A 14,092-nucleotide genomic window follows, 5' to 3' on the forward strand; every position below is an offset into this window, starting at 1 on the left:
TGTAGGACACCTGAATGAGTCCTTTCTCAATACACTCTCTTGCACGATGTAGCTTATCTGCAAATACTTGGTTCTTTGCTTGCAACTCTCTGAGTTCAGCAAAGCCAAACAGGATCTATTGTCTTGATACACTTGTATAGGACATTTCACAGAAACTCTGATGTCCTGAAACAGTTGCATCAACCATTCACAATCCATGAGTGAAAATGACAAAGCATTGAGTTCTGCTTCACAAGAACTTAGGCTCACTGTCGTCTGCTTCCTGCACAGCCAGTCAAACAGACAGTGGTTGTACATGTAGCATACTCCAGAAGTGCTTGTACCATCCGTGGTGTCACTTCCAAAACTTGCATCTACAAAGATTTCAAGACCTCCAGTCTTCTGACTGGTGAACCTCTGCCTGTAGTGCAATTCCCTTTCAAATAGAAAGAGCTTTCCAATCCTGAACAATAGGATTGTTGGCATGTCTGCTAAGCAGGTTACAGCTTACAGCTATGTCAGGTCTTGAGCATCTAGCAATGAAATTCAACTTGCCTAGAATACATCTGTACAGCGTAGTGTCAGAAAACGCTTCAGCAGTACTATCTACCTGGTAACCTGTCACCATCGGTGTGTCTGCTGGGTTTGCATCAACCAAATTCAACCTGGTTAATACATCAGCAATTTTCTGTGTTTGGTGTACCAGAAAATTACCTGCTTGGTCCCTCTCCACCTGCAGAGAAAGATAGTTGGATACCTCACCAAGATCCTTCATGTCAAAGTGCTCCTTCAGCTGAGCTAGGGTGCTTTGGTACAAAGCCTGATTCTTCCAAAACATCAGAAGATCATCAACAAAACATAAACAATACAGTTTGTTTTGTCCCTCCTCCTTGACAAACACACATGGATCAGCTTTGCCCTGGTGAAAACCTAGAGAAAGCAACGTCTCAGTGAGTTTCGTGTTCCAACACCTGGCACTCTGCTTGAGACCATATAAGGATTTCCGGAGTTTACAGACCATTCGCTTCTGTATCTGCATTCCATCAGGGGGAAGCATAAACAGCTCCTCCCCCAAAATCCCGTACAAAAAAGCTGTATTGATGTCATGATGGGAAACATGCAGGTTCTCCTCCGCAGCAATCTTGAGCATCAGCCGAATGCTCTCATATTTGACTGTGGGAGAGTAGGTCTCGTGGTAATCCTGTCCTGGTACCTGTGAAAAACCTCTGGCAACCAATCTGGCTTTGTGTCTGTCTTGTCTGTCCATTCTTGTCTGTCTTGGACTTGAAGACCCATTTGCTGCCAACCAGTCTCATTCCTGGGACTACCGGTACCAGTTCCCAAGTTTGGTTCCTATTCAAGGAATCAACTTCAGCCTTCATGGCATTAAGCCAAGGCTCAGCATCTTTCGAGGTCAACTCCTGAACCTCTTTGAAGCTTGAAGGTTCCCATACCTTCTCTGAGCTACTAAGAACAGCAGTTGCTGTCTTAGCAAACTCATCAGCAAATCTCTTTGGAGGTCTGCCCTTGGTCGCCCTTTCAGATCTGCGTACTAGACGCAAGTCTTCTGGACTCATCTCCTCCTTCTTAGGAGAAAAGTGACCAATGGTGAACAGTGGTTCTTCCAGTTCATTGTCAGACGCATCAGATGGTCTGACTGAGGCCTTTGCGCTCTTGTAGTCTGCTGTGTCATCACTGTCACTGACACCAGCAGCAGCGCCGCCCACTGAACTGGAATCCGAACTCTGATCATCATCATCATCATCATCATCCTCAGCAGCTTCCTCAGCTTTATCTGCTTCCTTGACATCACCTTCATCCTCCTCTGGGTAACTCTGGAAAATTCCCACATTTTCCCCCCACTTAGGATTGTACTCAACACTCTTTGTGAACTTAATGGACTTAGAGTCAGTCATCCATACCCTGTATGCACCTTTTTCGTACCCCATGAACAAACCATGTGCCCCACGCTTCCCAAGCTTGTTGCTCTGTGGGGTGTGTACCCACATGTCAGAACCAAAGATTCTCATGTGCTTGATGTTGGGTTTTTTACCAAACATCTTCTCATAGGGAGTACAACCAATAGGTGATGACAATCTGCGATTATAAGTGTAAACAAAATTCGACAGAGCCTCCCCCCAATACTTATCAGGGAGATTGGCATCATGCAACAATGTTTTCATTCCTTGCAGCAACGTTTGATTTGCTCGCTCCGCAAGCCCATTCATCCATGGCGATCTAGGCGTTAACAAGTCATGCTGGATTCCCTTCTCAGTCAGGAAAGCTTCAAACTGCTGAGAAGTGAACTCCCCGCCTCGATCAGTAAACAAACAACCAATGTGTTTACCGTGAACATTCTCCAACCAAGCACAGAATGCCTTGAACTTAGGAAATGCTTGCGATTTCTGCTCGAGCATAAACACATGAATGTACCTGGAAAAAGAATCAATTAGAACCATGAAGTACCTTGCTCCACCCAAAGAGGGCTCAAGTGGACCAACCAGGTTTGCGTGGACTAGCTGGTAGGGTTTGGAAGCCTGCCTGCTAGACTCCTTGCCTTTTGGAGCAACCTTCACCTTGTTCTCTGCACAAGATACACACTTCATGTGAAACTTACAGGGTTTGATGTTCAAACCCTCAACCATCTCTGGCATTTTGGCCAGCACCTTCCAAGAGAGGTGACAAAACCTTCTGTGTGCATCATGAATGCATCCTGCATGAAGAACTTTGTTAGTTTGTGCAACACAACATGAATCAACATTAGACACAACAGCAGCACCATTGTCATCATAAGTTATACAGAACAATCCATCCATAAACTTTGCATGCAAAATGTCCTCTTTGCCTTTTCTGATGACACAGACGCTCCTCTTGAAGGAAATCTCAAAGCCATGCCCAGTAAGCTGTGGAACACTGAGCAAGTTGTCTGCAGCGCCTGGAACATAAAGTACACCTTTGATGGTTGTATGCAGACTTGCCAGTCTCACAGTCCCTTCTCCTGCGATTCGCAACGTCTTTCCGTCAGCCAGGTGGATCTCACCTTCTTGAGGTTTGAAGGAGATAAAGAGATGGCGGTCCTTTGCGACATGGCGGGTGCACCCCGAATCAATAACAAACCTGGACTTGGCCTTTGGAGCAGCCTTTCCAGCAAGCAAAACCTTGTTTTCCACCGGCGTGGGCTTTTGCTGCTTGCCCCCCTGCTCCTGGCCATCAAACTTGCCTTTAGCCTTTGGTGAAGCTGTGCCAGCAAACAAAGCCTTGTTTTCCACTGGCGTGGGCTCTTCACCCTCCCTCTGCTTCGGGCCATCTGCAGGCATCGGTCTCTGTTTACCTCTGGCCTTCCAGCCTTTGCAAAGGCGATGACCTTGGTTCTCACGAGAAACACAGTTCTCAGCTGCTGACTCCTTGACTCCCCCTTGAGGCTGGAATGCTGCCTGGGATGACATCACAGTCAGCTCCCCCTGCAGCTTGCAAGCGGTGCCCTCGGCATCCCTGCATTCACCCACACTCTGGGAAACAGCCAGGACCTCCGATGCAGTCAAACTCTGGGCTGGGATGACTGGCAGATGGGCTATCTTCAAAGCATTCCACATCTGACGTGCAGTCGTGTTGCCAGCTAGCGTGGCAATTTCCTCCAGAGAGACGGACAAGACTATTACGTCTATCGCCCTTAAATCTTGGGCCTTCCATCTATCTGTCAGAGGAACTGGAGGGGCCTCACACACAGTATGCCACACTCCAAACTGTCGAAGCAAGCTCTCACACCACACAGCCCAGGTCCCATAATTGTGCCGATTTAACTTTGGGCACTGAGTGCCATCATCTGAGGCTTGGAAAAACTCCATTCCAGGTTTTTACTTGAGCCGTGAGCCTTTATGCCTTCAAAAACTTCTTATCTCAGCAGCTCATAAATCATGAAGCCTCTGGCGCAGCTCCCAGACCAATTAGGCCAGCTGGACATCAAAGAGACTCTGCCGCGGCAACGAAAAGCCTCACTTTCGCTTTTCCTCCACATACCTCTCAGCAGTCCGTCGCAGTCTTACTCTCCTGTAAGTGCCGTGAATCTGGGCCCGAAACCTGTTGTTGGGATACTGCCAGGGAGACAAAGTCCATCATGGCCCCCAAGCCGGCTGCCGGACGATCCATCGATCTCCCATAGTCACGCAGTATCAGCAATTAGCGACATGAGCTCCAGAAAAATAGCCTGCCACATTCTAGAGCCGATGCACACTCTGTTAGCAGATAATGCACAGCAGAAGTTGCACTCAGGAGAGCATTATTTACAAGTTTTATTCAGCGTTGATCAGAACAAAGAAAAACATGACTGCCTGCTTCAGTGTCTACGACACACAGAGAGAAAACGAAAGCAATAGGAAACATAAACATCCTGTTAACAGGAAATGCGCAGACTCTGTGACTCACAAAGCCTGCTCCCTTTTAAGGTGGAACGGAAATATCCTAACATCGAGGACCCTTCAGGCTCATGCCCCAGCTCAGCTGGTTCTGGAGGCGGGGAATCCTGTGCAGGCTGGGATCCCTCAGGTTCAGCACCCGAGTCCAAATCCCAGGACATCACAACCTGTAGCTGACAGTTTGAGACTGAAGTCCTTGGTATCCTGCAGGTAACGCAGCACCCGCTTGATACCATTCCAGGCATGTATGCTTGGGTTTGTAGCTTCCCAGCTGAGCAGATTGGTGGCAAAAGCAATGTCCGGCCTGCTCCATTGGGACAGATACAACAGACCACCCAGAGCTGATTGAAAGAGCTCAGCGTTCTTGAACACAGCACGTTCTGCTAGCTGACTGTCTTTCACGTAGCTTGTCTCCATGGGTGTCCTAACTCCTGCACAATCAGACATTCTGAACCTTTCAAGCAACTGCTCAATCTTGCCTTTCTGACTGATTGCCTTTTGGATAGGCAAATCTCCACCCCTTGGTCCCCGGACCCAAAGAAAATCATCTTTTGGGACCTAGGGCCACCCTTTCTGCACTTGGCCTTTGGCACAAGGACCCAAGCCTCGCAGCCAAATACACGGAAGAAATGCACCTTGGGCTTCTTGCCGTGCAGCAGAAAATAGGGTGTGTCCCCTACAACAGAATTGAACGAACGGTTCAACATGAACACAGACGTCCGCCAGGCTTCGGCCCAAAAACACCGGGGAAGCCCAGCATCAAACAGCAAAGCTGTGGACATCTCCTGAAGCGTTCTGTTCCTGCGTTCTGAAACACCATTCTGTTGGGGACTGTGTGGAACTGTCAACCTGTCACGTATTTCCTTCTGGCAGAAGAAACTCTGCAGCGCAGACCTGGTGAATTCTCCGCTGCGGTCAGTCTGAAAGCTCCACACTTGTGTAGAGTATTGCAGTTCAACCGCCGCAATCCAATCTCTTATTAGCGGCACAGCCTCACTCTTGTGTTTGATTGGGAAGACCCACCCATTCCTCGAACGGTCATCCACAAGCATAAGCACATATTTGGCCCCGCCCAGACTGGCTAATGGCATAGGGCCACACAAATCTGCATGCACCAGTTCAAAAGGCTTGTAACATATATGACGAATTTTAAAAAACTATTTAAACTTAACATCAAAAAAAGACCGGAGATTTTCCTTCTAGGAATATTACCAACAGAAATAAAGCAAAACACAAGACCACTGTTTATGTACTCAATTACGGCTGCAACAATACACGAGCGCCAGAAGTTGGAAATGTGAAACAATACCAACAGTACCAACAATGATAGACTGTCAAACACTCATGGTAGAGTATTTTAACTTAGCAAAGCTGAATGGAAAAGTTAGGGGAGCCCTAAATCAAAAAGTATATAGAGAAAGGATATTATTCAAGGAGTATATAAGATCGCACTGTAAAAATGAAACTATCCTGGCAGAATTGAATGATACTTAGAGATGGCCGACAATACCATCTCTCCAGCTCACACGAGATAATTTAGAGGCTGAGATGGGAGTAATCAGCCTCCCTATTTCTTCCCGGTGGAAGGGAAGTTGCAGTCTCATCCGCAGCTGCCCACAAACCACCCCCGAGGTTGTAAAGAAGGAGTGAAGGAATGGGTTGGGGGCACTGGATGGAAAGCCCTCGAGGGAGTTCGGATCTCCTGGATGCTGTCTCTGTGAGCGCTCCAAGTTCCATTTCTTAAGATAAAAGATTGGATTTAAGATTTATGGACATGCTTCGAGCGAAGAACGGGTATTTAATCTGCTAATTAAGTCAGCCACTGAGATGCCAAGAGTGATGGAGTGGGAGAAAGATAACATCAAAGAATAGCATCTAAGCTGGTATGTTGAAACGGAACGGAAAGGAGGGGGGATAAAACTTTTTCTTTTCTTACTACGATATTACCTAACAACCCCCCCCCCCCAAGAACCGTCTACACTATTTATAGCAAGTGAGATTGGAAAATATAAACTGTGTGGAAATAATAATATTAACTAAAGCTTTTGTTCTTTGAAATATTTGGAAGAAGATAAAAGACTCTCCTGTGGCGCACTATTTAATCGGGATCCGCCATTATGAGACAGACTGAGTTGCAGAGATTAATAGTCATAGGAGGAGGCGAGCTCTTACTTTGTTATTATATCTGCATTTCAAGTTCGATTTGGCAAACCTCCTCTGGAAAGACTAATGTTTGGTGCAACCTGTCTGAGAGAATTAATGAGCAAACGCCTAGATTTTATTTCATCGAAACTGAGAAAAGATGGCGTCTGCGACCCGAGAAGGACTTTTGGATGGATTCGACATAAACACCAGCGTGTGAGGATATACTGCAAATAAAAGACTTACCAGCTGCGGGGGGGGGGGGGGGGAGGAGAGTCATACAAAGTTCACACAGAAGTATATTATTGCTCACTTCAGCTCGCCTGTGGAAACAACTCAGAAGCTATGAAAGAAAGAAGGATAACAACAAGAAGATTTAAAGAAGGGACTATTGGACACTCAAGGCAGTAGAAACATGAGATGATTGGACCCCACTGAACTTGAAGCATGGGAACCCCCAACAAAAAATTTATAATTTGGCAAAATGTTTGGACTTTATGATATGTATTTGTACAATTTGGAATATTCAATGTGATTTGATTGGATTGTTAAAATGGAAAACTTAATAAAAAATATTATAAAAAATAATAATAGAAGAATATACAGAAAAAGCTATAAAATAAACTGTGCAATAAAGTCAAGATATTAGAAAAAGTACAACAAGAAGTTTTTGTTCTAGAAGACTTTATTGGTCAAGATTTGATAATACAACCAATATTCTTTTATTTTAATGTTAATTCTTCTTTGCTTTTTATTTTTATTCTTTTTATTCCTTTTTCATTTTCGTGTGAAATTCTGTTGTAACTATTTGTAATGTATATGTATGATAGTATTTTAAATCAATAAAGATATATTCTAAAAAAGGGGGGGAGATAGCATGGTGCCTTCCACAGAGTCAGACCATTGATCCGCCTAACTCCTTAAGGGAGGACCAGAGCTCGCTGGTGATGCAGGTCCCAGAACAGTCTCCAGCATCTCCAGGTGAAAATGAAAACATCACCTGCCTGGAACCTTGTAGAGCCACTGCCAATCAGTACAGACAGTGCTGAGTTAGGTAGCTAGGATCCATCCACCATCACCCTTTGCCCGAAGCAAAGGCACATCGCTGGTCCAAATCTTTGAAAGAATTTCCCTGCTCACCAAGCCACCTGCCCTCCTTTATGCATTGCCGATGGCTTATCAAAGGGATCCTCACTGAAAGTATCATCAAGGCAGACAGCTTTATGAAATCTTGGTGCCCTTTCTTACAAAATGCTAACAGGGACAATGGCACCAGTTGCCCTCTGGACTCACAGGGTGCAGCTTATTTTGGAGCCATCAATTGTACACATTTGGAATGGCCCTTGAGAAATGATAGTCTGCCTATAGTCAGCAGCTTACCACCTTGTTGTTTGTTAAGAACTTTAATAAAAAGCATGCTTAAAATAAAACAGGAAAAATGAAATTTTGCTGGCTTCTTGAGAAAAGAATAACGTCTAATTATTTATATCTGCTTTTAAATGTTGTGTCTTTTCTCTTTGTAATGAGTTTTACTGGGTCTGTGGTCATTTTAAGTTGCTTACCATCACTAAAATATATAAATCTACTCGACTGGAAACTTTTATTATCCAAATTCAAACCCGCTTTACTTTCTTAGATTGTCCTCCATGGAAATTAGATGAGCAAATGGATCCTTTGAGTGGGGAGGAGGGTTCAATGTTATAATAGATTAGATATGGACAGTCCTTCAGTACAGCACAACTTGACACTTCGAGACCTCTGAGTCCTTTCCAAAAGGACTTCACCCACTATTTAGGGGGGAAGTATGTAAGAACTGACCTTCTGCAGTACTGATTCTGTGAGATTTTGATCAGCTCTGGCCCATCTGGAGCTGATATAGCAGAGTGTAGTTCGCAGACGAAAGGATGAGGAGATATTGTGCTACATGCTAATTGTTTTATTTCTCATCTATACTGAGAACACACAAACGTACATCTTCCCTCTGTGAGAGCAGAGAAGCAACCTCTCTCTCTAACAAAGAAACCGAGAGAACATTGAAAAACAGGAAACCAGTGTACGTCACATCCAGTCTCCCATTCCCGTGGGAACCCAACAGTAACTCTGGCTGTGGAATGTGAACAATTGTCTTGTGACAAGCATTTTGCTGCTCAGTGAGGGAAATAGAAACCAACATCCTCCCCCTTTCTGTGAACATCACTGGGCAGCATGTTCGTACAATATCAGTACAAACCCAACTTTTGTACATAGGTACAGTGTTGATCCCTTGATACAACCTTGGACAATACATCAGCAGGAATTTCATTACCTGGCATATAGGACACCGTTACGAGTCCCTTCTGAATACATTCCCTAGCATGTTGCAGTTTCAATTGCAAATGCTTCGTGCTTTGCTTACAACCTTCTGAATTCAGCAAAGCCAAACATGCTCTGTTGTCCTGGTAAACCTGGATTGGACATTTGACAGGAATTTTCATGTCTTTGCACAATTGTAACAATAATTCACAATCCTTAAGTGAATAAGACAGTGCATTCAGTTCAGCTTCACAAGTACTTAAGCTAACTGTTGTCTGCTTCTTGCATGACCAATCAAATAGACCCTGATTGTACATGTAGCAAATTCCAGACGTACTTTTCCTGTCTGTAGTGTCACTTCCAAAACTTGCATCCGCAAATATCTCAAGACCACCAGACTTCTGATTGTTAAATCTCAGTCTGTAATGCATAGTGCCTTTCAAATAGCGAGCTATGCGTTTCAGAGCTTTCCAATCCTTAACAGTAGGATTGTTGACTTGTCTGCTTAGCAAATTACAGCTAACAGCAATGTCAGGTCTTGAACATCTGGCAATGAAGTTTAGTTTGCCTAGCACACTTCTGTACAGTGTAGTGTCAGAAAATGCTTCTTCAGTGTCATCTACCTGATAACCTGTTGTCATCGGTGTGTCTACAGGGTTAGCATCCATCAGGTTTAGTTTGCTTAACACATCAGCAGTTTTCTGTGACTGGTGTACTAGAATGTTACCATCTTGATCTCTCTCTATTTCCAGAGATAGGTAGTTGTTTACCTCACCAAGATCTTTCATGTCAAAGTGCTCTTCCAGTTGAGCTAGAGTGTTATTGTACATTGTGACATCCTTCCAAAAGAACAGAATACCATCAACATAAAACAAGCAATACAGCTTCTTTTGCCCCTCCTCTTTGACAAATACACATGGATCAGCTTTACCTTGCTGAAAACCTAGAGAAAACAATACTTCAGTGAGTTTTGTGTGCCAGCACCGTGCACTCTGTTTGAGACCATAAAGGGACTTCTTCAGAGCACAGACAAATCCCTGTTTTACCTGTACACCATTAGGTGGAAGCATATAAAGAGATTCACCTAAGGATCCTTACAAAAATGCTGTATTCACGTCGTGGTGAGAAACGTGTAGATTCTCCTCGGCAGCAAGCTTGAGCATAAGCCTAATGCTCTCATACCTCATGGTGGGTGAGTAGGTCTCGTGATAGTCTTCACCTGGTACCTGTGAAAAACCTCTGGCTACCAATCTGGCTTTGTGTCTGACTATCTTGCCATTTTGATCTGTCTTCGCTTTGAAGACCCATTTGCTTCCAAGCAGTTTCATTCCTGGAACTACTGGAACTAGCTCCCATGTTTTGTTCCTCTCTAAGGAATCAAGCTCAGCCTTCATGGCATTTAACCATGGTTCAGCCTCCTTTGAATCCAAATCCTGGATTTCTTGGAAACTTGAAGGTTCAAATACCTTCTTGGAGCTTTTAACAGCTGCTACTGCTGTTTTAGCAAATTTATCAGCAAATCTCTTTGGAGGTCTGCCTTTAGTGGCTCTTTGTGACCTGCGAATAAGCCGTAGGTCTTCAACACTCTCCTCTTCCTTCTTAGGAGAAAAGTGGCCTATAGTGAACAATGGTTCCTCCAATTCTTGATCAGAGCCTTCAGAGGGTCGCATAGAGGCTTTCGCACTCTTGAAATCCTCTGAATTATCTGATTCAGTCTCAGACTCAGGATCAGGACCTTGATCAGTGGGTGTGGGTTGTTGCGGCAGCTGTGGCTGTTGCTCCTGCTGTTGCTGTTGCCTATCCTTAGCCTCATCACTGTCATCAGGATAACATTGGAAAATTCCCACATTCTCCCCCCACTTGGCATTGTACTCAACACTTCTTGTGAGCCTAATTGTCTTAGAGTCAGTCATCATTATTCTGTAAGAACCTTTCTGATACCCTAGAAAGATACCATGCAATCCACGTTTGCCTAACTTGGAGCTTTGTGGTGTGTGAACCCACATGTCAGAACCAAAAATTCTCATGTGTTTGATGTATGGTTTCTTGCCAAACATCTTTTCATAGGGGGTACAGCCAATCACTGAAGATAACCTGCGATTATAACTGTAAACAAAACAGGAGAGAGATTCGGCCCAGTAACTCTCTGGAAGATTGGCATCATGCAGCAAGGTTTTCAACCCTTGAAGCAATGTCTGATTTGCCCTCTCGCAAAGCCCATTCTGCCATGGCGAGCGAGGACTAGACAAATCATGCTGAATTCCTTTCTCAGTAAGAAAAGCTTCAAACTGCTGAGAAGTGAACTGCCCCCCGCGATCAGTGAAAAGAGTTTTTATCTTCTTACCATGCACATTTTCCAACCAAGCACAGAATCCCTTGAACCTTGAAATGCCTCTGATTTCTGCTTGAGAGTGTACACATAAATATACCTGGAAAATGCATCAATGAGAACCATGAAGTACCTGTTGTCACCCAAAGAGGGTGATAGTGGACCAACTAAATCAGCATGCACTACCTGGTATGGTTCTGTAGCTTGCCTACTAGACACCTTACCTTTTGCAGCCATTTTCACCTTGTTTACTGCGCATGCCTTGCACTTCATGTGGTACCTGCAGGGTTTAATAGTCATACCTTCAACCAAGGCAGGCATTTTAGATACTGCCTCAAAATGTAAATGACCAAATTTCCTGTGAAAATCATGAATACATCCTGCATGCAAAACCTTGTTAGAACCTGCAATGTAACAAGTTTCATCCTGCACAACATCATCAAAATACAATACAAACAAACGATCAACATATTCAGCATGAAATACATAATTGTTTTTCTTTGTGATGGTGCACTTTTTGTTCTTGAAGGAAACGACAATGTTCCATTCATTCAGTTGCGCAACGCTGATTAGATTGTGTGCAGCATCTGGAACGTAGAGAACATTGTGTATCGACAAGTACAAACTGTGAAGAACAACAGTCCCATAGCCTTGACTGGAGATTGTGTGGTCATCCGCCTGGTGAATTGCACCTTCCTGCGGTGTAAAAAACACGAACAGTCGCTTGTCGTTGCAAATGTGTCTCGTGGCTCCTGAATCAATTACAAAGAACGATCTAGACCTCTTCTGGACCTTTGCAACCTTTGGAGTGAAGCGTGAGACCATTGCCTTGTGCTGCGTTGTCCTGGACACCGGACCTTTGCCTTTGCCTTTTCCACGCATTGAGCTTTCGCTGCGCTGCTCTGTTGTCTTGGCCCTGGGATATCTGCATTCCCTTTTCATATGGCCTAGAGGTCCACACGAGTAGCATTTCACTGCCTTCAAAGCTTTGGCGCCATCTAGTGGTTCCACTGCATTCTGGGATGACGTCTGTGAAGACTCCCCCTTACCAATGCAGCTAGCACCTCGGTGGTCAGCTTCATTCTGAATCACAGCAGTAATATGCTCTACCGTGATCTGAGCAGTTGGCAAAACAGCAATCTGAGTGGCAACGGACTCCCAACTTGAACCCAAAGAATGTAGTATCATGAAGGAATACACAGCCTCTGGAAAGGTGAGTCCTTTCTGTTGCAGCTCATGTCTCAGATTCTGCATCTCCATCAGATGAGCACGCACATCTGCACCTTCAGCAAGTGCCATATCATGCAGCTTGGCATAGTAGAACAAAGAAGCACCAGCCTCTGTTCTTAAATGAGAATCTCTTAAAGTGTCCCAAATCTCTCTGGGTGAGGTCTTATCATGCAATAGACAAAGCTCTTCTGGGGATACTAGCAATGTAAGAGTTCCCCTTGCTTTGGAATCCTTAGCTGCCCATTCATCTGTCATTGGAGCTGGGGGGGTGCCTGTTATGACTTCAAACAGACCCTCTTTTCGTAGCAAAGCTTCTGCATACAACACCCATTCCGCGTAATTCTTTTTATCGAGCTTTGGAATCCCAAAAGCATCCCGAAGGGCCGCCATGACTCTGGCATTAGCCTTCTGCATCCTTAATCAAGCTGTGTCTGTGTTTACTGCAGCTTCCAATAGCACTTTCAAAAGCACTTTCGCTTTTCAAGCCTCTGCCGAGCAAGCTTAAAAGTTCAAAGTCCAGCCTTAAAGCCATTAATTAGGAACTGGCAGGCTGCCCGGAGCAAGAGCACATACCTCTCATCAATCTTCTTGACGCGCAGAGCAGATAACGTCCCGTTGCCTGCGCCGTCCGTCATGATTTCGAGCTCTGGAGTCCATAACCAAAAATGTGAGATTTTGATCAGCTCTGGCCCATCTGGAGCTGATATAGCAGAGTGTAGTTCGCAGACGAAAGGATGAGGAGATATTGTGCTACATGCTAATTGTTTTATTTCTCATCTATACCGAGAACACACAAACGTACATCTTCCCTCTGTGAGAGCAGAGAAGCAACCTCTCTCTCTAACAAAGAAACCGAGAGAACACTGAAAAACAGGAAACCAGTGTACGTCACATCCAGTCTCCCATTCCCGTGGGAACCCAACAGTAACTCTGGCTGTGGAATGTAAACAATTGTCTTGTGACAAGCATTTTGCTGCTCAGTGAGGGAAATAGAAACCAACAGATTCCACATTCTTGGACTCCTAATCTTACACGTAAATTAGAGCTGAACCATCTCAGGCCCTATGGCTCTTGAAATGACCATGACCTCTTGAGCAAAACCACAGAATCAACCTCTCTGGTGACTAAACCCCACTTGCTTTTACAAAATAAATTAACAACAGAGGAAAATCATGGAAGAAATAAAATGGCTTTTGAACTTAACGAAGGAGATTCCTATTATCCACATCATAGAATCATAGAGTTGGAAGAGACCACAAGGGCCATCAAGTCCAACCCCCTGCCAAGCAGGAAACACCATCAGAGCACTCCTGACATATGGTTGTCAAGCCTCTGCTTAAAGACCTCCAAAGAAGGAGACTCCACCACACTCCTTGGCAGCAAATTCCACTGTCGAACAGCTCTTACTGTCAGGAAGTTCTTCCTAATGTTTAGGTGGAATCTTCTTTCTTGTAGTTTGGATCCATTGCTCCGTGTCCGCTTCTCTGGAGCAGCAGAAAACAACCTTTCTCCCTCCTCTATGTGACATCCTTTTATATATTTGAACATGGCTATCATATCACCCCTTAACCTCCTCTTCTCCAGGCTAAACATGCCCAGCTCCCTTATTACGTATTAAGGGACATGTTAAAAGCCCCCCTAAGGGGAAATTCTGTAAGCAAAGGTAGCAGGCTTTGAAAAGCTTATGCAGATACACAACGACACATTG

Source organism: Podarcis pityusensis, assembly GCF_964106645.2.
Source record: "Podarcis pityusensis genome assembly, chromosome: W".
Taxonomy (NCBI): Eukaryota; Metazoa; Chordata; class Lepidosauria; order Squamata; family Lacertidae; genus Podarcis; species Podarcis pityusensis.